This window comes from Nipponia nippon, unplaced genomic scaffold, assembly GCF_047370975.1.
Source record: "Nipponia nippon isolate SJK-2023a ecotype South Korea unplaced genomic scaffold, ASM4737097v1 scaffold_10, whole genome shotgun sequence".
In the NCBI taxonomy this organism is placed as follows: Eukaryota; Metazoa; Chordata; class Aves; order Pelecaniformes; family Threskiornithidae; genus Nipponia; species Nipponia nippon.
Window position 1 is genome coordinate 15359316 of NW_028262291.1, and position 25574 is coordinate 15384889.

The 25574-nt window shown below is 37.2% G+C and overlaps 1 protein-coding gene across 2 annotated transcripts in view; it reads right to left on the reverse strand.

The window, feature by feature from the left end:
* Window positions 1-25574, reverse strand: part of SOX6 (SRY-box transcription factor 6) — a 378804-nt gene that overhangs the window by 342048 nt on the left and 11182 nt on the right. The window lies entirely within an intron of this gene.

Below are 25574 nucleotides of genomic sequence, written 5' to 3' on the forward strand. Positions count from 1 at the left end.
ACCCGGCAGAGATTTCCCAAGTCCTCCCCATGCACAAATATATGCATTTCTATATGTTTTGGCCTTCACGACTGTGAATCAGAAACCAGGATCAGCCTAGAAATAACTGCAGTCTGCTTTTCACAGAAACATAATTTTCTTGTTATGCCTTGCTATAGTTATATATCTTGTAATGTTATTCTTGTCACATCCTAAAAATCTGCATCATTTTTTTTGCTTCAGGACGAATTCTGCCTTCAGCTGCAAACTAGGAGTTCCCACAGAAGCCACGGTGGTTGCACACTGGCGTACCAGGAAAAACAGAACTCACACTTTGAATTAATCATATCCTATGTATTAACATACTTTTATAGTAGTATAATACACACAGTTTATGTTGTGATTTAAGAATTAAAAACTAATCGTATGTAAAATTAGGCCATTCAAGAAATAACTGCCAAATAAGTCGGAATTAGAGCTGTATATGAACCATTCGATGCTTGCACTTGCATCAGTGAACTGGAAAAGCTCGGTAAGCCCGCAAGGCTTAGGTACGGAAGCTGACACTCCAGAATTATCCACAATCCCCTCTCCTTTAAACAATTAAAACAATCCTGCCATTTAATGGCAAGGAACAGGGAAGGAGCAAAGAGGAAAAAGGAAGAAAAGAGTAAGGAAATAAATCCTTAACAGTATAGTCCAGAATGATTTTTTTTTTTTTCAGGGTCTGGTCAAGAATTATTCCATTCTGTTTAATTCTGAATGCGTCTGAAGTTCCTCCTTGTCTAATAATTAATTATAATACAAAATTAGATGAGAGAAGATAATGCCTTTTCTAAACCTCTAATAAAAAAAGCTGAAGTCTGCCAATAACAAAATATCCTATTCTAATATGTGTTTCTCAACTTCACATATACTTATTAGGAAGCACTTCCACTACTGCCTGGCTGCAAAACGTCTGTATTGAACTAAATAGGCTATTTTTCACTAAACTCAATGTAGATACTTTCCTGGAATTTAGAACTGCAAGTCAGTCACATGATAAATTAATCTAGAATATCATCAATTGATCCATATATGATCAGGTTACCGCCAGCTGTATTAGTCTTAGCAAATTACTGTGTTGCTCATGCTCTGGCATCAGCAGTCTTTAGTTTATTTTTCTAGCTACTTGGCTGTCAGTTAGAATGAAATTTTCATCAGTTCTTTTGATGAACAGAGGATATAAAAGCTGAGCTATGTCATCTATGACAGACCAACTGCTTTTGGGGGTGTTATTTTAGTTAACAGACTATATAACTTCAAATTATAAAACATGTTTTCACAAACACATACACATATAGTTACATTCACAACTAGCCAGTTACACATAAAATACTCCTGAACTGAGAGATATTCAAGAAAAATGAGAATATGACTGTTTACCTTTCTTCAATTTTTAAAATCCTAAGGGAATCTAGATGATCAGTCTTTTTTTTTTCCCCCCAATTTTTTTTTCTCCCCCCTTTTTATGAACAGAAATCCTGTCACACCAATATATTTTTGGCCCGACTACTCCATTCAAAACTGCCCTTTGACTTTTGGACACTGTTTTTAATACAGAACAAATGTGACAGGATGAACAGAACTCTGTTCCTGTGAAAAGGCAGCAGACAATGCAGAGAAGCAGGGACACAGGGAATCCTGAACATGCAAAAGAAAAAGAGAGCCAAGTCGTTCAAGGAAAAGAAAGCTGAAATAAGAATATACACAACTGTACCAAACTGCAGCAGGTATTTAGAAGTATGTAAAGTAAATCTGCTCTTAAAGTAGCCACTTAGTTTGTAAGACTCCATCTTGAGATGACCCTGATTTTCATAAAGATGTTGCCAAAAAACAGGTTTCTACAGAGTCTCAAGTTTAATAAAAACCAAAAGCACAGACAACTAATTTTGCATTGAAAATGCTGACATTTCATATCTTATGAGCTGCTGGAAATATACTGAAAAATTCGTTGAACTTGCAAGCTAGGTAAAAGGCATAAGGAACAATGAACCAACAGCAAATTAATTCAAGTATGCAATTTTAACATAGCTTTAAAGAGAGAAAAATATAACCTATTATAAAGAGAGAAAAAAATGTAACTGACACTAAAGAAAACAGCTGGGTTATGTAAGAGGCCTAAGAAATAGCAACAATAGCATATTTGGCCTGTTTCAGGCCCTTAGCAAAGGTTTCCACCCTCTAAAAAAATGAATGGAAATTCACAGATTCAGGCAGAAATCTTATTGAAAGACCCTGTTCTTTCTGGAAATCTGGCCTAGCCAGATGCTGCTGCATAAATGGATTAGCTGTTTGTGTATGCTGCACAGTTGGAGATGGTCTGGAGGAGTAACAGGGTTGGTAGGGCCACAGACCTGATTAGAGGCCATCGCTGAGGATCTACAGCTTCGGTAGCTAGCAAAGCCATACAACTTCTGTATGGGCTGCAAGAGACAGTTGAGACGTACCACAGTACATCCTCTGATTCTGTTCTTGCCATGAATGCCATGGAAATTCATTTGCACAGTTCCTGGCAAGCCTACTCATATTTGCAAAGCAAATCTGTACCAGCGTTGCTGCTGGCGAGAGTAAGTATGTGTGCAGGTGAAGAATTTGACTCTCCATCCTTAAATGCATTCAATTAGATTGCACAAGTGACATACCTGAGTGAACTACTCACCAAAACAGAGCAGCTTAAACAGCAAGTCAATATCCTCAGCTGCATGCAAAACCGGATGAGAAGCACGCACACGTGTGGAAGATGCATCAGAACTCTAAGCTAATACTTTCACAAGGTATCCCTGGTTTTGTCTAGTCTTACCTATATCTGTACCACAACTGCCTTTTACTGTATAACTTGTGAAAGACATCTGAAACGCCCTTATTTAACACAGCACATTTTAAGTACTCAAATAACCAGAAAAAAGTATTTTCACAGTAAAAGAATAGCAATATATGGCCAGGTGATGGCTCAAATCAAAACGCTGATCCTCTTTCAGTGCCAATAATATGGAAGATTAAATTGCTAATAGCACTCAAATACAGCAGTGCTTTATTTTCAGACCTAAAGTATGTAAGATTTCTCCACCATAAAAACTGCAAGTAGAACACTTGTGAATTATGAAGGTCCTTCCTTTTTAAACAAATTTAGAAAATGTAATCATCCTTCACAGGTGAGATATTCTGTTTATTCTATGGAGAATCATTTCAGTCTAAATTAAACTCTTCAAATGGTTTTGATGATTGCTGCAATAAGGACACAACAGGGAAAAGATCTGGGAAGAGAATAACACGTGTTAGATGAATGGCTGACAGAAATATTTCTAGTATATGAAAACCACTTTTTTTTTTTAACCAAATACCAGTATTATATTTTCAAAGCGTAAAACCTAATGCTGCTTATCTGTCCTAAATGAAAATGCCAATCTGCACTCTCCTCTTTAATTATCTTCAATATGGACTGAGTACTTCAAAGATAAATAAAAGATATAGGTCTTTTCAGCATTCAAAAAAAAAAAAAAAAAAAACCACTAGTGGTACAAAGACATCTTCTAGATACCAGACTGTCAGAAAACCCTGCCCATCCACCATTTAAAAATGAGGCCTTTTTGGGTGTCTTGACCTTGAATAACCAAACACAGGGCAGAGTGAAAATGGCTTGTCTGTTAAAAATTTAAGACATAAATCCTGCCACAGATTGGTTAGAATCTAAGCAACTCAGAATCTAAATTAGATTTTGATAAGACAAGTAGTGACAAAAAGCAAAGAAAGAGGTTAAAAGCACAATACAAATCTCTCGCATTCTCTGTTTTATCTGACCCTAACTTCAAACCTCACAGACAGAAAGAACATAACCAAATAGAAGCCATCAAAAACTTGTGGAAAGGATTGTTTCATATATTCCCCTCTTCCAAGCTGTCTCTAAATTCATACTTGTTTAACAGTGTGATTAACACTACCGCGAGCAGTCATGGAAAACTCTAATATAAAGTCACAGAACTACACCATTACTGAAAAACAGGGGAGAGAGATCCTACTACAGATTTGGGGGTTTTTGTAGTGTGACACGCCTGCCAGTTCATGACTTAAATTATCTCAACAGCAAATGTTTTTTAAGAAAACTCTCAAAGACTAACCAGGAATACAGAAATCCAGGTGACTTAAAAACAGTTCTTTGAGGCACCCTATAAGCTGTCTTTTTAACCGATAACTCGCTGATCCCAGTGCTAACACTCTCTTATTTCCAAGGAATACTCAGTGATCGTTTACATACTGCTCAAGGTAAACTGTAGTAAAACTCCTGTTTGTCAAGTGTCTTCTGGAAGAATCATTTGTCTGTCTTAACGACATTTGCTTTCCATGGCAATGTACCCCCCTGGAGGCTTTCTTGTACACACCAAGCAGTCAACAAATGGGCTGAGGAAGAGGCAGAAGACCAAGACAGGCTCATTTCACCTCTCTGGATGATGTTCCCATGGAGACCCTTTACAAAAGACAATGCAGCTCCAGGCTGCACCATTTGCACTATTTAGCCTCCTCTGTAATGAAGGAATCTCACCAAAACCAAAGTGTTCTTGCTAGTATAGTTGAAACGGGCACACTGACAAAGATCAGATCCAGATATACAGGGTTTCTGCATGGCAATGCTCAATCTGCTGCTGGTCCCAAGAACTTGCCAGGTTTATGGACAAGATTTGAGGTTTACTGTACAGTGGGGTTCCTGTCCTCTTCATTACAGTAGGATAATGGGGAACACAAGGTATGAGCCAGCTGACAGACTCAAAGCAGAAGAGATGAACTGCAGCTTAGGGTTACACCCTTAAGGCAAGAGAAGGAACTGAGGATAAGGACCTGGGACATTGCTCTTGCTAGTGGGTCAGTTTGTAGCGTGGAGCTTCTGGAAGATAAGGGGTCCAACCTACATAAGGGTCATAGGTCTAAAGTTACCATTGTACATAATTAGGCAATAAGAAGCTTATTACGTGCCTGATTGAGTACCTCATAATTAAGGGCTTGTTCCAAAGCCTGTTTAAGTCAATAGGAATCTTTCTATTGACTTCAAAAGAGCTTTTGATCAAGCCCTGCCTACTTAGTAGGTTACCTCCCTCCCCATGTCATAACTTAGCAGTTGCCATCAGGAGGCACTCAAATTGACAGTCTCGTGGCTTAACCACAAAGGTGCTGGTGAGAGGACACTTTCATTTAAGGACATTTGACCCCATTTTGTAACTCCAGCTGACTGCTGATCTTCAGTACCTGGGACATTTACTTGGTCAGAAAAGAAAAAAATTTATTGACATGACTTGAAGTAAAGGGTAGTACTGAGAGATCTCGTGTTAACTGGCTCTGATTTTTGTTGATGCATGTACAACAACATAGACTATTGGCACAGAATGTACACACACATTTTTCAATCCAAACAAAAGAAATGCAGCAATGACAAAGTTCCCTCTAATACACATAAAACATTATTTATATATCTCCCTGACTACTAGGCAGCATCACATAATAATCATTTATACAGTTACATATTCCTGCATACATATTAATTCTGAAAATGCATACTGTGTGGCCACACTGTAACTTGTCACTGACAGACATTGTGGAAATCCCCCTTATTTCATGGATCATTGATTCAAAGTGTAAATCCTTCTTAGCTTGCAAGCCATTGACCAGATAAACCATAAGGGCTCCAAAGGGAAAGAGCCCTTCTGGTCTGTCAAGCAAATTCAGGAGTAGCACATGTATTTCAAATCCACATGTGAAAACCTCTTTGAAATTAGGGTCCTGATCTTGCAAACCGCTATGCCCATAACCTAGAAGTTATCACAATACAAGTCTAATACATTTATCAGGCACCCCTAGAAAAACAACGTTGCACTATTCATGTTAAATGTTTGTTTCCAGAATCAAGACCTAAATGCAAGTGGAAGAAAAATGTCCAGAAATAATTCAGCCTTTTAAGATTTTCTGCTCAAAATAAATAAATACTATGTCCTACATGAAACAGAAAAAAAAAATGTAATTTTTCAAATTAATAAAAGTGGAAAACTTGCATCTGTATATACTGACTTTTTTAATTTGTGTACTCTCCTAACTTTCAAAACAGCTAATTGGACTTTCCCACCATCTTTGATACTATTAAAAATCACAGATTTTAAGCCAATTCTGCAAATTTACAGCTATGATTCAGCAGCTGAATGCCTTTGAAAACGTATCTGCTAGTAATACAGACAATGCTCTTACAATAATATTTTGCCTTTTAAGCATTTTGTTAGATAACCTATATTTTCCTTAATTTCAGATCTGAGGCAAATACAAATTCAAACTACAGAAACACAAATGTTATTTTCTGTGGTGCTGGCACACTGTTATTTTCCAGATCACCCTAACATGAGGTAACTATTATCGATTGTGAAAGCACAACAGGTGGGTCACATGAAAGGTCACATTAGTTTTGTTCACAGGGCCAAACAGAAGGTTTTCATTATCCTTAATAAAAACAGAAGCAAGTAATAAAATATATCATTGCAATAACATATCTCTCCATTCATATGCAATAACCTCATACATTAGATCCTACCATTTCAAAATACTGCTGTTGGCTCCAGCAGCACGATTATTTTTGCGGTTGCTACTTATAAAAATAATATTATAAATCATAGTTTGACTTGCAAACTTCCACACCGTTCTTTTGAACTGCTTTTTGAAATGTTTTTCTGGACAAACCTCCTCAAAGCATGAGTTCACTTAGAAATATTAAGCACTTTAAATGGTCAATAAGGTGGCAAAGATTTTTAGTAATTCCTGTCATTAGTGTAATAGCAAATCATGGTACCTAGAAGTTGTTAGGCACCTTGTTCAAATCCTGATGGTAAATTAAAGTAGAGTCATAACTCAGACATGGTGTAAAAAAGTCAAAACATATTAGATCCTTTCACAACAGTCTTCAGGACAAACTGGTTGACCAGCTCCATTCTGCTTGCAACGCACATATATGTACACATACAGACACACATATCTGTGCTCTCGTCGGTGCACCAGCATGGACAACAAAGGTTTATAGTTTAAAGTAAATATAAAACATATTCTTGCATCTACTGAAAGCATATTTTATTTTTGTCACTTAGCTTTCTTATATATATATCATCCATCTTAAATACATTCCAAAACAAATTAAAGAAGGCCTGTATTTAAAAGAACATGTCAGTCGCTTTTAACATCTATTTCAGAGAAAATGGTTATTATTTTCTGTTCCTTTCCAGATAAAATACACTTTTAACTTAAATTTTACTTTTATTTATTTCTAAACGATGCCTAAATATTTCTAGGCTGAATGATAATCAGTAAATTGGCTTTTCTCCCCAGCTTTTTCTAACCAGACTATTCTCCAATGTTTTCTTTTGCTGCTGTGCATCCCCCATCTCAGGATGAACATACCTGGATATTACATAGGATTGAAACCAAAAGGTATAAAATAAATTTGCATTTGCCTAAAACATTATTTCTGAAAATAACATGGGTTATAGGCATCAGTACTAACAGTCCAGTGCCTTCCCGGTGATATTATAGCAACAAAGAGAAGGCCTGCTCTTGAAAGCACCAACTTGTTATCAGAAAGCAACATGTGTTATTGGAAACAGCAAATGTATGGAACAATGTACAGTTATCTGCGAATGCAAAATACCCCTGCTAGAACGACTTTTGAGTTTGGTTCCAAAAAAACGAGCTGCTTATCAGTCTGTCACCTAATTGTGCAAAGCTCATCTTGGGGCATGTTGTGTCTGCAGAGTGACTTGCATTCTGGCAGCGAGGCAGCCGCAGCCGATGCAGGGCCTCACTCCCCGGAGCCCCCCAGTCCTACAAGTTTTAGGACAATGCGTTTCTTTTCAGAGCCACACCTGCTGGCACTTCTGACAGACTATTTTGTCATGTGCTTCCTTAAGAGATTTAAAAACTTTTCTCACAATTTGAAAATACTAAGCTGCAACTTCACACTTTTTCACACCTTACTCCTCCTCCCTCACAGCTTGATGTGCTAATATTAAAAATCCTAGAACATAAATCAGTAAGTATATTTCCATGTTGGGTGAGGCAAGGGTGCGGAGGATCTCAAGCATTTTAGGTCAGGAAAAAAGCCTCCTCAGTTACAGTATATCTGATACAGACACACACTGTGTGGTATTCTCCAGATTACAGGGTATGCCAAAATCTTTATCTATAAAGTGCTAAATAAAAGTAGTGGCAGGTAAATAATTTAGACATGAAAAAAATGCATCTTGAAAGCCTAGTTTGACCAAACAGAATGTGTTTTATTCTCTTTCTGCTTAAGCTAAAAAATTCCAAGGAGTTATTGGAATTATTCCAATCAATTTAGATAACCAAATTTGTATTTCATTTTTTGCTTACATTCCTGCATGCACTGTACTGAAAGCAGTTTTCAAAAAGAAATACAATTAAAAAAAAAAAAAAAGTCCTTTAATTGTCTCTGTGAACTTTAGAATAAATTATTACTTTTTGACAAATTATCTAAAACCACAGTAATAAAGTGGTAAAAAGGCTTTTTGCCTCCCAGATTCCAGGGAAGTGTAAAGCTAAATGAACCTAATCTAAACCATGGTATGTAGCTGACATTTTGTAAAGAAAGCCTAGTGTAAAAAATAAAAACTTTGGAGGAAAATTTTCAATGTCAATAACATGATTTATATGATTTACAAAAGGTCAGTCATTTCTGGACAATCTTTTGAAAGATTTACAATATTTACAATTCAGCTATTTCTACATCTTTCATGGTATTGGCACACTAAATTGAATATTTAGTTTCTTCAGTGCTCGTATCAAAGCATTATCTACGTTACAGTTAAAATGGGGGACCCATGTACAAATGGCTTATAATCAGGTACGGTCCCATCTGCACTATAGACTGTTCCTCTGAGAAGCCATGAGAAATCAGATTCGTTGTAACTGTAGGGTGAATTATAGATAATACTATGGTAAGACTGGCACCTATGGTAGCTGTTTCTAAAACATAACTGGTAAAGCAGCTGAAACAGGAGCACCTAAAGCAAGACTCCTAAACTCCTGTTGTAGCCACCAAGGCAAAGGTGACCTGATTTCGAGAGGTGTTTGGCAAACATCTCATCCTCCCTGATTCTAAGGGCAAGCACCTTTCAAAAGTCAACCACATCCACTTTGAAGTCTCAGCATGAATCAGAACTTTGACTTTAGACATTCCTACTCTGGAAGCATCATCCCAGTGTCCGTGGGATCATTTCAGTAAGACTTCCCTAACCAGCATTGGCAGCACATGATTGGTTTTTCCCCCTGAGACCCTCCCTGATCAATACATATCACGGCAGACTCATTTCTGTCACCCACCCCAACCTCCCCTATTTTCACACAGGAGTTTACATGCCCCTGTACTTAACATGTTTCTGATCTAACACTAATTGGTCTTTTTGGCTCAGCTTTGAAACAAGCTGTTGTCTAACAACAAACCTAGCATTTCCTTCAGTATCACACACATGCATGTGCCTACTCATGCACACATTTTAATGTATATGTACTACATACCCCTTTCTAGGGAGAAAGACCAACTCCCTCCAAAAATATATGAAAACAGATGACAGACACCTGTTGCGTTCAGTCCTTCTGTAGTATATAAGGTACAGACTGAAGTGCTTCTGCATTGTTCCTATTTGTCTGTCCCACTTCACACTGAGAGCTGCAGACATGAATGGCTAGTTTCATAAATAAATGTTATTTTTCATCTAACAAAGGAACTGGCAGTTTGAACTAAAATTTCAAAAAGGTCATGAAAATCTGGAAGAAAGCCAATGCATTCTGCATTCAAAAATTGCAAAGCCCATCTCAAAAATGTATCCTCCTCCCTCTCACTTAAGCATTGTTCTTAGTTCTCAATTACATTTCTTCAATAGCAATGAAAGTATATGCTAACACAACAACTTTGTCCGGTGGAAAGAGCCATCTATGAACAATGAGACCAAATCAGAGGCTTATCCTTTGGATTTTACTTTTATGGTTAATCTGTAGTGTCTATAACCTTGATAGCATTCACATACTGTTAATTAATTCCACTAATTCAGGTAGCATACTCATTGACTTGAGGAAATTTCAGACTTTGGTCAGTATAAGAAATTATATTACATCCTGTAGATGATGAAAAAAAGGAAGGAAAAACCTTTGTACCTACTGAATTGAGCTGTTGTGATCTCAAATCAGTTGTTCTGCACGTACGGATATAATGACAGGAAAAAAAGTAATTATAATTAGGTGTCTATTTTGATTTTTCTCTTCGTAGTATCCGTACTGAATGTCATTTGATTTTAACAAACTATAAAGTCATTTCAGGCAGGCACTGTATATCCTTGCAGTTACCGGTCTACTTGGAGTCTCTAGTTCATTTCAACAAAATTTTCACATGCAAGCATTTAAACATTTTTAAGGCTTAAAAAAGAACACTTAAACAGTGATAATCCAGAAAGGCAAAACAAAGAAGTCACTGATCTGAGCAATGTATTAACAACTGTTTTTGAGGGATGAAAATAAAGAAAAAAATCTCTCAAAGGAAAGAAAATGGAAAAAAAAAAAACAAACAACCAAAAAAACAGAAATCAGTGGGGCTCAGCTCAAGTAATGGTCTGATTTTGTAATTGGAGCTACACTACAGTTGAGTCATGAGCCCAAAAAAAGTCTTATTTGACTTTACTGGGACTCCATAATGTGCCTAAGGGCCGGTAACATATAAGGAGGACATTCATGGGGATCGAGTCCTTCGTTTTCAACAGAGGCCTTTACTGAAATTAAATTTCTACTACTAAGATGCCCAGTTTGCTACTCTTACTTGCCTGGAAATTTTCACTAACATCAACTTCATTGGCAGCAATAAAGCTACTCTCACACTCTATCATTACCAAGAAATTGATAAATTCTTATCAGGGAATATTCATACCACATCACTTCAGATATCTAGCTTAAATGCCTAAATTAGGAGCTAGGATTTTCTATACAGTTACTGAGGTTCCCAAAATCATAGAAGCAATGCGAATAGGAGACCCTCTCTCTCTACTCACTGCATAAAAGAGCCTGAAGTTAGATAAACTGTACATGCGACACAGAGAATATTTTCTTCTGTAAGACAATTAAGCTTCTCCGGGAAAAGAATGATCTCAGGTTAAATAAATGGAATATTTCTACAAAAAGGAAATCCAAACACACACACGGAGTTCAGGACATGTCTAAGAATTACACTTTGAGAGAAGTTAGTCTTGGAAGTTTCAGTAAGTTTTAAATGCAGATTCTCGTCATAGGATGTTCAGATTATTACTGAAGATTCACCACTGGAGAAATAGGGTAGTTAAAGGAAATTGATTCAATACTGATGAAACAGATTGTGATAATAAATCCATCAACCTAAGGAATGTGTTCCCAGAGATAGCAGTAAACGTCCAAATACTCCATGGAACATTTAAAAATATACTAAAGGTGGTAAGAAAAAGATATTTTGGAATTGCAATGATAATGAATAAACATTTATATTAATACTCACAGAATATTTTAATAACTCCATTTGTTACAGTAGCACAAACAGAAAAAAAAAAGTTTCTTTACCAATAGTATTGCAATAGTATCCAAATAGTAACAAAGTAGTATCCCGTCTTATTAGAAATACAAGCTACTTTCAATTTCCTATGCATACAAAACGCTGTCATTTGTAATCTGTACCAGGCTTTCTGCTAGCTACATCAAGAAGTTAACCTAAAGCTTTCTAAGCCAGTAGCTCCAAAGCCAGTACTGGAGCTTCTTCAGTTGTCCAAACCACATTGAACACTTCTGTATCTCTGTATTCTTCACAAGACCACAAAACTATACCATAGTAACCTGGTTTATCTGTAATTAATCCTTCCTTATGTAGATCTGAAAATTAAAATTAAGACGACAGCACTACCTTCATATTAAGGCCAATTGTCAATGCCACCATTTCATAAGTGGACACTGTTCATACAAAACTGTTCCAGAAACACGGCTTTAGAAGTCGCACAGTTTATTAAAAAAAAAAAAATGTTAATGTGGCAAGCTGTAAACTTATTTCCTATTTCCCTGTTCTGTTTGCTCAAGTTAAAGAATTTGCTTCTGTTTGCTTCTGTACCCTATCATAATCCATCCTTAAAATACATAATGTCAGATGGTTTCCTAATCCATAAGAGACTTCCAGGACAGTAACACTGTATCTTAGAGTGCTGAAGTTGCATTTATTGAAAAGTAAAAGTATTTCCAGCCTAGTTTTGCTTCCCACCCCACCTTCAGTCTGATATCACCTTCATTTGTTTTTCCAGACCAAGCAAACCACTTCTTAAATGCTATGCCTCGTTTTCTTTTACAGGCAGTTTCAAAGAGGCACCGGCATCGAATGAGCTGTGAAACTACACTGAAGACTCAGACTCAAAATCTTAGCAACTGGATGTTCACTGTCTTTTGACCTCACAGCAAGTAAGCTTCTACCTTAGGTGGCCTGAACGACCAAATCTTTTTAGATTAGAAATACTGAGCAGAAAATTACAACCATCCTTTTTAAAGTTTGCATCCTATAATGGTCTCTGTACCAAAGACAGATTATCTGACTGATGCATTTCCTTCTCCATTTGTCTGGCCTAATTTAACAAAGAAAACAAAGCTGGCATAGTAAGTGGTTTTTTGCTCTCCCTGACCGAATGCTGCCTATGCCAGTCCAAGAGGAAAACCCGTTAGACTAACCCTAACCTACTTTTCTCTACTACTTTTGCACATGGGCACCAATTAAAATATTGAATCCATGAGTTAAATAGGAGGTCCCTCATTCAACATTAATGACAACCCCCCACTACACATTGCCTAAAAGTTAAAATGCATCTGTTTAAAAAAAAATAGTTTTTAGTACCAGCAAGCATGTTAATTGTAGTAAAATGAACAATACTGAAATTGTTTGAAGATGGAATTAAATTTAATGAAATTCACAAACAAACCCCTTTTAGAAAGTAACAACAGTTTTTTGAACATTAAAGAGAAGCTCATTATATCAAGACAACTCCAATGTAAAAGGCAACCCGACTTCAATCACTGCATATCTGCATGTTAATGAACTTGCTGTGTGCAGCAGGGACTGAACAGAGTAAGTAATGGGAAGGCTGTCTTAAAGCATACAGTACACTTAAAAAAAAAACACGCCACCTTTAATCAACGAAACACCTTTTCATTCGTACCTTAATAGCAACTGAAATGATTTCAAACGTAACACAAAGGGAAGATGATACTTAGTAAAGGTTTCTTTAAGACATAACATTTCTTGCACATTCTTTCAGCATTCACATGCTGTCAGCATCACTGTGGCAAAGACTTTCAAGTTTCAGCAGACAGATACCGCCTAGTACAAAGTCTTTGTCATAATAATTTCATTGCAGCCCCCTGATCAAACATCTAGACAAATCTGAGACTGAAAAGTGAGAGCTAACCAGTGACCTTTGATTAGAACCACAAGCACCAGTTTTAATAAAATGCCTCATTCATTGCCTTCCACTGCCAACAAGGAAGGTATGTTTGAGCCTGAAAAATGTAGTCAATATACCATTTACACCCATATAATGATTCCTATTATTCACAGTTAGAATTTGTGACTGCAGCAAGCGAAACATAGACATCTTAAAATAGCTAAATGAAAACACACTGACAACATTCTACCTTTAAAATATATTCAGGAGCCTGCCTCTGCCTTTCTGTCGCCTGCTGCTGCCTTTCATGTCTTGCTGATCGTATTGTAACAGGGCTGGCTTTTCCCCCCCCCCACAAACCTGCATTTACACAATGTTTGGTTTGTTACAGTTTCTCAAAATCTATGACTGTTGGCAAAGTCCATTTTAAGGGGCCTTTAAATTTGTACTTCACTTAAGTAACAGTGCCCCATTCAAATATACATTTATAAAGCTGCCTTTTTGTATATTACACATGAATATTAATATATTAAATTTTGAAATTTCAACTCATTTCTGAAGCTGGATATCCTATCAAACTTTGAGGGAAGGTTGTAAAAAGACTTTGCAAACTTGAGCAGCTGTTCAACAGACGTTTTTGCTTTAAAATATCCAAGTTGCTGGTCTCTAATACAGAGGTTCAAGGAAATACAATTAACATCCATTTCACATATTTGTGCTTTAGCATATCAGGCAAGAGGACAGAAAGGGGGTCTTATCACATTTATTTCCCACTTGAAAAGCGAAATTCTTAAGCAGGGTAATAAATATTCAAATGACTTTGCACCACTGAGCTACCATATCAAGCTAATGATCTGTAGTCTGGAGCTCTATAAAAAGAAAGCTTACTGCCTGCCGTCACCTAGAGGTGTTGCTGTAAACACTGTGGGGGGATATTCTCCTCTCAGTGTGTGTGCGCGTAACTACACTTAATGTTGTTTTCAAGACAGAATATATTGCTGAGTCGTAAAACAGAAAGACAGGATGAAACACATGCAGAAAAATGCAAGGACAAAATGAATTAAAAGAAAGTTTCTGGAGATTTAACTTAACTTCTTTCTTCACGGTGCTATGAAGGAGTGGGCTTGCATTTCAGGCCTCACTTGTGTAGCCACAAATAAGAGAGATACAGATGTTCAGTCATACATATGGTGGGAGCTCATGGCTAGTTAACTAAGAGCAAGATGGGTGAACTCCACAGCCTGCTGTAATCTTGAATTCACTGTAACAGAACTACTGATGTTATAAAGTGGTATGGCCCACTGCATAAGAGAGCAGTCCCCTTCAGGCAGGAAGAAAACAGGAATAAACGACAGATTTGTTATGAACAGTCTGCATCCTCACTAGAGCACGGATCAAGCAGACATATGCTCCATCAAAAGCCATGGAGAAAAGGCAGCTCCAAGTACATAAAGAACTATTTCTAACTGCATATGTAATGGTATAAAAAGTCTTATCTTTATTACAAAATATTGCATAAGAAAAAGAAAGAGAGATGGTCTGCAATTTAAGCATAGGCCTGGAAATGAGCCATATCTTCCAAGTTCGAATTCTGGCTAGGACCCAAACCATCTTGAAACCTTCCTGCTTCAGTTTCCCAACTGGAAAAGTGAGAATAAACATACTTGCCTACAGTATTTCTCTCTCAAGGGTGGAGGATTAATTAAACACAGTGTACTAGTATCTTGCCTATTTAGAAGCTCCAATGTCCCTTATCATCTCTAAATGAATGTAAAAGACAAATAGCAATCGTGCATATTCTCTCTTACATACATTCGCTTTCTAACCTGCAAGAGAGTTTAGACATGGTTAGGTAGGTGATTTCGAGAAAAAGAGAGACTGAAAGAAAACCGTATGGAAAATGCACATAGAATCAAAAGTAAAGCTCCTCCAAGGTCCACATTTACTTTCTTCTGAGTCTTACTCTTACAAAAGCACTAACCTTTGTCTAAAACCTGCAGGAACATGCCTGTCATCAGAAACCCTCAGGTACCTCTCACCAAAGCCAGCAGGGCTTTAAATGACAAGTAACCTGGAACTGGATAGCAAGGGAGGGTGAAACAATTTGTCTCTCTCCCAACGCAGTAACGTAAGCCAGGCTTTTACTGTTTCTGCTTTTTGTTCTTACAGATTGCATAGCAATCCATGCTGGCCCAAAGATGGCTGATGGTGCCTTCTTGCCTAACATACATAGCAAGCAGTGCCTTGCCAGTTTTTTGCGCTTTTAAATCAGTTGGAAGAGGTAAAGTCCTGTTCAGTTATAAAAATAATATATTATCAGATACAAACTTTTGACCTGTCATGACTCCATCAGGGCTGAACTGCTCAAGTTTACTCAGCAGCCATTCGCACTCTAAGAGCTGAATCAGCCACAGTTGCTGCCATACCAGGATGCACCTAACGATGCCGTTCAGCCTCAGTTCTGGAAGATGGTGTACACAGGCTTTTGCAACTCCTTCCAGGACCTGCCTACAGTATCATCAGTGTCTCTGGTGTCTCCAAAAATGGGAACCCTTACGTGGCCATTCTCCATTGACTTTTCATTTCTGGCAGGCAGCTCTGAAACAGAACTATCAGAAAGGAAAAGACTCCTGACTCTGTGAATACAAGTGAGATGTTCAATAAGAATGAGAAGCTAAGACAGCTGAGACTTCTGTAGCATCTAAATGACCATTTTGACAAAAAAATAAAAGATAACAAGGGAAAAAAGGACCCTTGTTATGTTTCATTTGAAGGAGAAAAATATCTCCCCATTATCATTTTAACTGTAATTCGTAAGGTCTCCTCATCTTCCAAAGGACGCCTTCCGAACTGGCCAAGCACACAAGCTTAGCTCATGCACAATGTACATGCAAACACTTTGCAACTATAGAATCAGGCTCACAGAATTTGATTCTGTTTACCCAAGGCCTGAATGACCCCTGAAAATATAATACAGGTTTAACATCCTGATTCATTATGTATTTACCAAAGCAAAACTGAATGGCTGAGAGAAGAAACTTTAGCACCTTCTACTGATGCTTTCCCAATTGTATTTATACATTTTAAACATGCAAGAAGAGACAAAGACAACTTCTCAGAAGTGTTTTTAAGTACTGTGGAGTCTAGCAAAAGCCATGAAAATCTAGAGCTATCTGAAGCTGCCAAGGGATACTGTCTAGGTGTGTACATACCACACCTTTAATGACTTGGTACTTCTCATCTTCATTCTATAACAGGAAAAGCTAGTGACAGACTAACCTATCAGAAGGTTAGATTTCCTAGTTTTTGTTATATGGGGTCTGTGCAATCATGGATTTTAAGCATATTTTAGATTTAGAATATAATTAGTCTTAGTTTCCTCTAGATAATTAAAAAATTGCTTAATGTACTTTCATGTGCTAGACATTTTTCAGCTTTTCACTTGCAGACAACTAAATATAATTGCTGCTGTAATACAATATAATACTACTGTTTGTTTCTTTCCTGGAACTGCGTGGCCTTTACATGAACATTGCCACCAAAATGGAGCAAACCAGACTGTTAAGCATTAGCCCTAAGTTAAGTGGTAACATGATCTATTTAGTGGCACACTTATCAAGTCAGTTCTACTGCTGTTTATTTAAATAGAAATTGAAATATTAGCTGTTCAACAAACTCCAGGCATTCTGTGCAGGAAATTGAGAGGACTCTAGACCTTCCTATAATGAGAGAATTTTTGACAAGTCCTCCCTAAACAGTTTCCTATTCTGAAGTACAGTGACATCTCTAATAGTTAAGAAAAAAAACATAATGAAGCTGCAAGAATAAAAAATGTTGCCAGCATAGACACAGTGCAGATAAACGGGTATGCATCATGACTTGAATGTAACAAAGTCCTTGGGCTCTGCAATTACAGGCTAAATGAAAGGATACTCTGTCCAAAATAATAAACTACTCAAATGGATTCCTGATGGTACACATTGTTTGCTACAAATCTGTTTAAAAACACAGTTTTACATTATACCTTTTAAATCATGGAAGAAAGGAAGAAAAATCTACTTACAATCTCACACTCTCGAGGGCATTAGAACTATCGATCAACAAATACTTTAGATACAGTAGCTAACCAGATTTTGCCATGTACCTTGTAATCACTTAAAAAATTCTCTGCAAGACTCAGCTCTACTACCCACAGTTTTCTTTCTTTATATATACTTTAAATGTTGTGATTTGAGATTATAGAGCTAAAGGATAATTTTGTATTCCACTGTTGCCACCTGTCAGTGAGTATTTCCTAAGGGTAGTGCCACTATTCCCAGAGCTTCACACATCAGTATAAAGGGTTGAGTTTTCATTCTAAGCTAGCTGCCTCTGAATGTTCAGCCATAAAGATTTTGATTTGCTGATAGGTGTGTTGCAACGCAGGAAAACCAAAGGAGAAGTCAAGCAATGTTATCTAAATAAACTAAAATCATTATGCCTGATCAAAGCTACCATACAGCTAGTTTTCATCAACGAGCATAGCATAAATAGCATATTCTACTGCAATATAAACTTCAGAATTGATCCTGCAAGCTTTTAATGAACAGAACAGCCAAAAATAATCAAATGATCTGTTTCCCTGAGCAAGGACCTAGAATCATACCTCTTATTCCTGGCTATATTTAAAAAAAAAAAATCCCACTACAAAGAAAGAAGTACATTCTTTATGTAATTTTTCTCATGCCTGAAAGTAAGTATTAAATATATAGCACAAATTATGCTAGTGTCTTGTTGATGACTAAACAGTATTGTTCAACTTCTTAGTTGTTTGGGTTTTTTTTTTTTTTACTGGAAAAGTATTACCCTATTGTACACATTTTCATTTTTAATAGATGATTCACTTGCTTGATACTAAATGGAACAAATGCCTTAGTAACGTAATCAAAAATATGCAGACGTGTTTCCAAAATTAATTTTGATATTTCCTGTCACTGAACTTGCCTCATCAGAGCATAATAGTAATTTTATAGTTGTAGCAACGCTGATTTCATCACATAAGAATCTACAGGAACATTTCAAGTTGCGCATGTTCAAGAATTTTTTTTTGTTCTGAACAGCTACACAGCCAGTTAGTTTCAAATTCCTATCATCTTCCCTTTAAGTCAGACAGAAACTAGATTCAGAATTTCCAAAGAACAATAGTTGAAATTGCAATCTATACACAGTTACAGTTTCTCTCTTACAAAAAGATGCAAGTCTCAGAGATCTCTATTACGCTTTTGCTTGCCATTTAAATTGCTTTCTTACTATTTAAAATGTGTATCTTGATCCTTTTAAGTAATTAGGCAATCAGTAAAAAAAGAATTTGGGCTATTACAATTATTGTTCAAGGCTTAATTTATATATGCACTGCAGGGGCTATACTGAACCCTTATTTTATCAAAGTCCTTTTCCTCCTGGTTCACACAACATTTTTCAGAAAATAAGCAGTTGCACAAAAATGTTAACATATGGCAGTATTTTTGGAACTGCTGTAGAAATTAAAGGCAATAAAAATTGCCTTGGACAAGAAAGGACAAATAGGCCAAACCAAATAATTATTCTTGCAGCTTTCTTTAACCACTAACTCCATTTTATATGCAGTTTCCGATCTCTCATATTAAATCTGATCATATATATTTAATTCCATTCTTAAAAATTTCAGTAGACAACTTCAGTGCTAACCTACAACTGCCCTGTCAGAAAATCTTTGATGTCACAGCATAATAGCTCCTGAAAGAACAGCACTAATACTTAATGTAACATGAAACCAGGGCCCTGCAGTGGGGCTGTCTGCTGTCAGGAACAAACAGTTTCACTGCTGTTCCCCAGAAGTGACAAGATTGAGAACTAACAGGGCAGCACCTCCTCAGTGCTACAGGAGACCTGTACGCCACTGGCAAATCCGATTTCATCATTTTAAATATATCACCATTACTAAAAAAAAAAAAAAAGTAAGTAAAAATGCCCAGCATTGCAGCCATAGTTCATCTGAGATGTTCTCTTCATCTGTTGGAAGTACAACTGTTGTGACGTGAAGACGAATTATTCCTATGCTGCAAATGATAAAACAGGAATCTGTGTTTTTGTAGAATTTCTTTAAATTTCTTGCTTGTAAATAAAGATACTTGTGCTGCCTGATGCATCCTGAATTCCAGAATTTATTATTTTTCTTGCTATGACCTTTGGATCTCTTCTGTTTTGAGTTGAAATTTTAAGATGAAAAGTATTGCTAGATGGTCTTCAGCAGAAAACACAAGATACTTTTCTCCATTGCTAACACAGGTGATTACAGGCCTGCCTGTGAACTTATTATCATATTTTAACTAATGAAAACCATTGCATGCAACAGAAAGCACTGGAAAGATTAAATTCTAAAATCTTATGTGGCCCCTGTTCTGAATGGTACCGAATGTCTCTTGTTCAGTGCCCCTTCCAACGGAACTCTCACGGGAGTGTAAGATACAGAATCAGGCCCCATATGCCTTCGCTTTGCGCTCCATATTTTTACCTCTTCCAAAACATTGTTAAGATTCGCATGTAACATTGCTTTAGGTCAAAGTATATTATTATACATGAGAGTACCAAGCTCCCATGGAAATCATCTCCATTGCTGGATTTATTTTCTCTCTTGGAAAGCTGACTAGTCTATTTTATAAACTAGCAATAGCTGTATTTTTAAAGTTTATAAAACCTGGCCTCTGGCTAACTTGTAAACATAGGATATATTATCCTTTTGTTTGTAAAGCTTAATCCTACAACTGTCAAGCTGAATAAACCTTTAGAATAATAGTAAAAATACAAAAACCCAGTCATCATTAACAGAAAATTGAACTCAGATTAAGATAAAAATGTCAGTGGCACACTTTCTGATGTATTTGGTAGTACACATAGAACTCAGAACATTTTTATCATTCAGATTTCTCAAAAGCATTCTTGGGCCATCTAATTTTAAAAGTCATGAAGTGATAAATGTTTTTTTAAAAATATCTGTGCTTCACCATCCTCCTTCAATGAATCTCTGGTAGTTGGCAAAAAATAATTCGTAGTGTTTTAATCATGTAGGACCTTACTGACACTGAATTGGAAATGAGATTCTTCTTGCTGATTCGGAGCACATATCCATACAGCAGCCTTAAAAACTATCTGCTCATATATTTGCAACTCTTAGCATTTGTTCCCAGAACATACTTAAATACTATACCCATGGTACAAACACTGAGCTAGAGACATCTCTACACTTTGTAGTCTAAGTAGGTTACACAAGAGGAAAGAAGGATACTGTGAGTAAAGTAACATGTTTGTAATCTCTGTCTGCGGCAGCGTCAAAACAATAGATAATGCCAAGTTCTCCTACCTCCCCGTTCAGTGCCCACTGCTCCCTGAGCTACATGAGAGGCATATATTGTTCCTCCTTTTACGAATGCAACTAGAATTGTTTAAGAAGCCACTGCTCTCCCTGGTAGAACTTACTGTCCCTCCACTTAGACATTACATGGTTTGAGCTGTGGTTTCAACTAACTCCCTTTGCTACACAATGACATTACATTTGAAGCGCTCACACAGTCATTTACTGCACCTCAGCTGAGAGGCAGGAAAGAAGAGCTAAATGTATGATTTCTTCTGTCCCTCCAGCTAGACGTGCAACAACATGCCTGTCTACACTCTAATCTAAGCTATATATATACTTTACCTCAGCTATTTTAAAGATGGAGCATAAAAAGAAAGACAAACAAGTCAAGATTTAAGCTAGCACTTAACTGTACCCCTATTCCATCTTAGTGGAAGCAAGCAAAAACTCTTACAGAGACAATGAAATTCTCTTTCCTCACTGGTTTGAAAAGGCCAAGGTTTGTTCCTGCCGAGGAGAAACTGCATCCATTACCTTTGCCTGAGACATCTAGGATTTTCCTGAGTTTCTGGTTTTTTTAAATCAGTTTTTCTTCAGTTGATCCTTTATGATGCTTGGTCACGAATTTAGAGAGAATAATGGACAGATATGTAGGTAAAAATTTTAAAATATTGGGAATAATCATACAATAACAGAAAAAGATTCTCTGGCTTCTGTAATTCTAACAACATTGAGGTAGTGTCAAGACTATGCTTTGTAGCAGAACAGGTGAGAGAAGGAAGAAAGGGATTAGAACCATTACCTTACGTGGCCAAGACATTTTGAGTGAAGACCAAATACCTGACAGAACTGCCTAGAGATCTCAGTTCAGATAAAGCCCCCTGCTAATTATTGCCTGAAGAACACTCTCTCAGAATAAGGGAAAAAAGCTGGTAGAAAGCATAGAGAACTTAGAAACAGAAAAAGTCATTATAAACAAATATAACTTATCTTCAGAACTTGATATACTAATTGTAGACAGGCATTATTAATTTCTGAAGATAGACAACATAGTTCTAAACAAGGGAAGAAATAAAATCTGGGCTAAACGTTGGTCTCTTGATCAAAAATCTTAGCAATTGCATATTAAACACAAGTTGATTATAAAGAACATATTTATTTAGCATCAGTAATTATGTAAAATGAGCCATTCCCTCTAGAGATTATCCATAGCCTTCTAGACAAAACAAGCCCCAGAAGTTTTTAATCCTGACCATGTTGTGGGCTGACCATTAAGCAAAGGAGGAGGTCAGTGAGAAAAATTCGTAAGCCAAAAACATATAAACCACCACTAGTGAATAAGGATCCAGCCCTCCAAAGTGCTAAGCACATTGGCTCCAGTTCAACAAAGTACTTAACTACATGCTGAATTTTAAGCACATGCATAGTCTCATTCCCGCTGAGATTATTCACAGGCTTTAAAGCTCAGGATGTGCTTATATAGTCTGTTGAACTAGGACCAGAGCACTGGGTATCTTCCAGGACTTGAACCCTGAGTGTTATCAGCCAGACCTGAAAGAGCTCAAGCAAATGAATTTTCTACCTGCCTTAGCCAATAACTCTGAACTTCATTCTAAACAAGTGAACCATACAGAGATTATGAATTCGGACTACCCTTCTTCCACAACTACAAGTAGAAGAATGAGGGCTCAGCAGCCATTGCTGTGGTCCACTGCAGCATTTTCTTTTGGTTTGGGTGTCAAAAAAAAAAAAAAAAAAAAAAAAAGAGGTTTTCCCTTAGGCCTAGAAAAAGGACCAAAGCCTATCAGCTCCACTGGCTGAGAAAAGACATGTGCTGCTGAGTTCAGTTGTAAGAATCATCATTGCCTGAATTATTGGGAATAAATGCCAACTATCCAATTCATCATTGCTATTTATTTTAATACAAAAATTGTGATAAGAGGCAAACTGCTCTTCACACATCTGATCATATTTGTTATGGCTCCAACACCAGAGAAGAGGCAGGCAGCCCATGGCTGTCAATGACTTCTGGCAAATGAGAATCTCTTACCCAGTGATTGCCTTTACCACAGCTCTGGAATTCACCATGAGGAAACGAAGGCTCAAGCGTGTCCTATGAAAACGGGTGTGACACCGAGTGTGCTTTCAGACAAGCAAAACAGCAGAAGAGCAAAATGCAAATAAATTAATTTCTCACATCAAACAAATAATGGCTAGTGTTAAACAGCCTTTTATCTGTGTGCAAAAGGGGTTGTTTGTTTTATGTCCTGCCTTTTTTTTTATTTCAGGGCCCTATTTATTGCAAAAAACTGATATACCAAATATTTTTAAACACAAGTAAAGGCATTTTATTAGAATCTGAGTTTTAAGAAAGCTTAGTAAGATACTGACACATTAATCAAGGGAAAATTTGCACAGAGAAACTTAAAGGGAATAGAAAGAACCACACGCACCTTCATGTCTGAAACAAGATTCGAAACAAATTGTGAAAGACTATTTTGTGTAGTGGCTGCTGTGCATCATTTGGACAACTGTATTACATTTTGGCATAGAAATGATGTAGCGAACATGCATAATCAGTAATAGAGTGACCCTAAAATTACCGGACAGTCGACTGCCACAATCTAGCAGCTTTAACTAGACAGAACATTGCTATGGGGAACCCTGGTCTACAGCATTCACCGAGAAAAAGAGCTGGCATGCACCGTGGCATATTTTTACATGCTCAAGAATTCCAATCAAGCCACAGTAATGGATGATCCTACTAACCCCAGACTCTCTTAGGAGAGACACTGAGGATATATGGATCCTTTCCTGGAAGTTTCAGTGGCTCAATGCCTCTCATGATAAAGCTTCATATTTCTTGTATTTTTGGACTGACCCCCCTATTTGTTACCTCTACAACATAACTAGCAGGCCAGCCTGTGTCTCAGTTATTTAAACATGGTGCAGTGGGCCCAGCCCAGCCTAACATGCACAACTGGAAGACTGCAGGCCGTGGTCTAGTTCTTCTAAAAAAATTGACTATCACAGGAAGTCCAAAATAACCTCACACTAAAAGTACAAGAACTGCACAACTTTCCACAAAGCTGAGAACATAGGAAAACTATTTTTCCCTTTTAACAACACAATATTCCCAGTTCTGGAGGTTATACATCCCAGTTATCAACAGCTGTTCAGTCATTACTCCCACTCTAAGCTCAATTAATACCCCATTTGATTGTGAATGACAGAAATGCTGATTTTGATATCTCATCCCCAGTTTCTTGGAAAGTGGAAGAGTATAGGTGAAGAAGGAGAATAAAGTCACTAAGTATGCCTTGAAAGGCTGCATCCACTAATGCTGATCTGCCCCCACATATCCTAGTTTTTTTCTGGCTCTTTGCTTCTCACCCTATCCTCTTCCCTTTTCCCTCTCTCATTTTCCCCTCTCATTGAAGTATTCTCCCTCCCTTCCCATCCACAGGAACTGACTACTTCAGGTTGTAAAGCACCTATTTCATTTCTGCTTTGCTTTTAGCTAGTCTCAATCCTTTATCGCTAACAAGATCAAAAAGACATAAAATACAATTTCATTTCACATTCAACATTCAGACCACAAATTGGTGTGCAAGTGTATTGGGATTACTAATTTATACTGATCATTCAGAATCTGTAAAGCCTTTCAACAATATTTGCTATCAATCAGTCGTTAGAAGATCAGTAAAACACAAAAATGTTTAAGATTCATGCTAAGTATTCACGGGCTGCTCTTATAAGTAATATTTATGTACACATACAAGACTTGCTAAAAAATACAAAAATGACCAAACTGATCCACTCAAACCTTCCCCAGAAGCCTACTTTTTCTCAGACAGCAAGGAAAGATAACTTGTGTCCCAAAGTATTTGTTGTGAACAACTTGATGAGCAACAGAAAAGGAATATGGAGTTCAGTCTTGAATACAGTAAGCACTAAAGGGGACTTTTTTGACCACTGCATGTTATCGTCTTAAAAAGACAGCATTACACCATCTATATAGAGAAGTTTTAATAACTTAAATGTATCAAGCTATTACCAAATACTGTCTGGCTACAGATATTCTCTATGCATGTTCAACAGCAGTAAGAGCATTACAGTTACTATTCAGTTCAACACATTCACTCTTCCCTCCCATCTTTGTCCTTTCATATCCCTTCCCCTCCTCTTCCTCTCCCTTTGTTTTTTCATCCCTTCTTTTCTCCCACACACTTTCAAGAAGGCCCAATTCAGCACAGTGTGGCATCGGCAGAGACCAGCAACAGCTGCTGTTCCAGCTACAACAGTGAATGGATTTAAAAAATCAAGGGACAGCTTTAAAGTTTGGGAGAGCTGTTTAAATTGAATATGTAATAACTCTACTGAGGATTTGGACTTCAGCTACACTCAATAGGGGTGCTTCATTACCTGCTTGTGGGAATGCCACTTGTCTGTGATGAGGTCACAGCCTCCTGGCGATAAATTCTGTATCTGCTGTTTAGCCCGGTCGGCTGAAAACAAACTAGCAGATGCCATGCTGATTTGCATCTAGTTGCTATCGATACTAAAGAGACAATATGTGAAAGACAGGAAGTATCATGTGGGAGCCACGCTTAGACAGCGTGAGGGGAAGCGAGTGTTCACCTTCTTTATCTAATCATCCCATGCTGAATTACTGAAAGTCCTCCCCAAGAGGAACGCAGTAATCAAAAACAATTTTG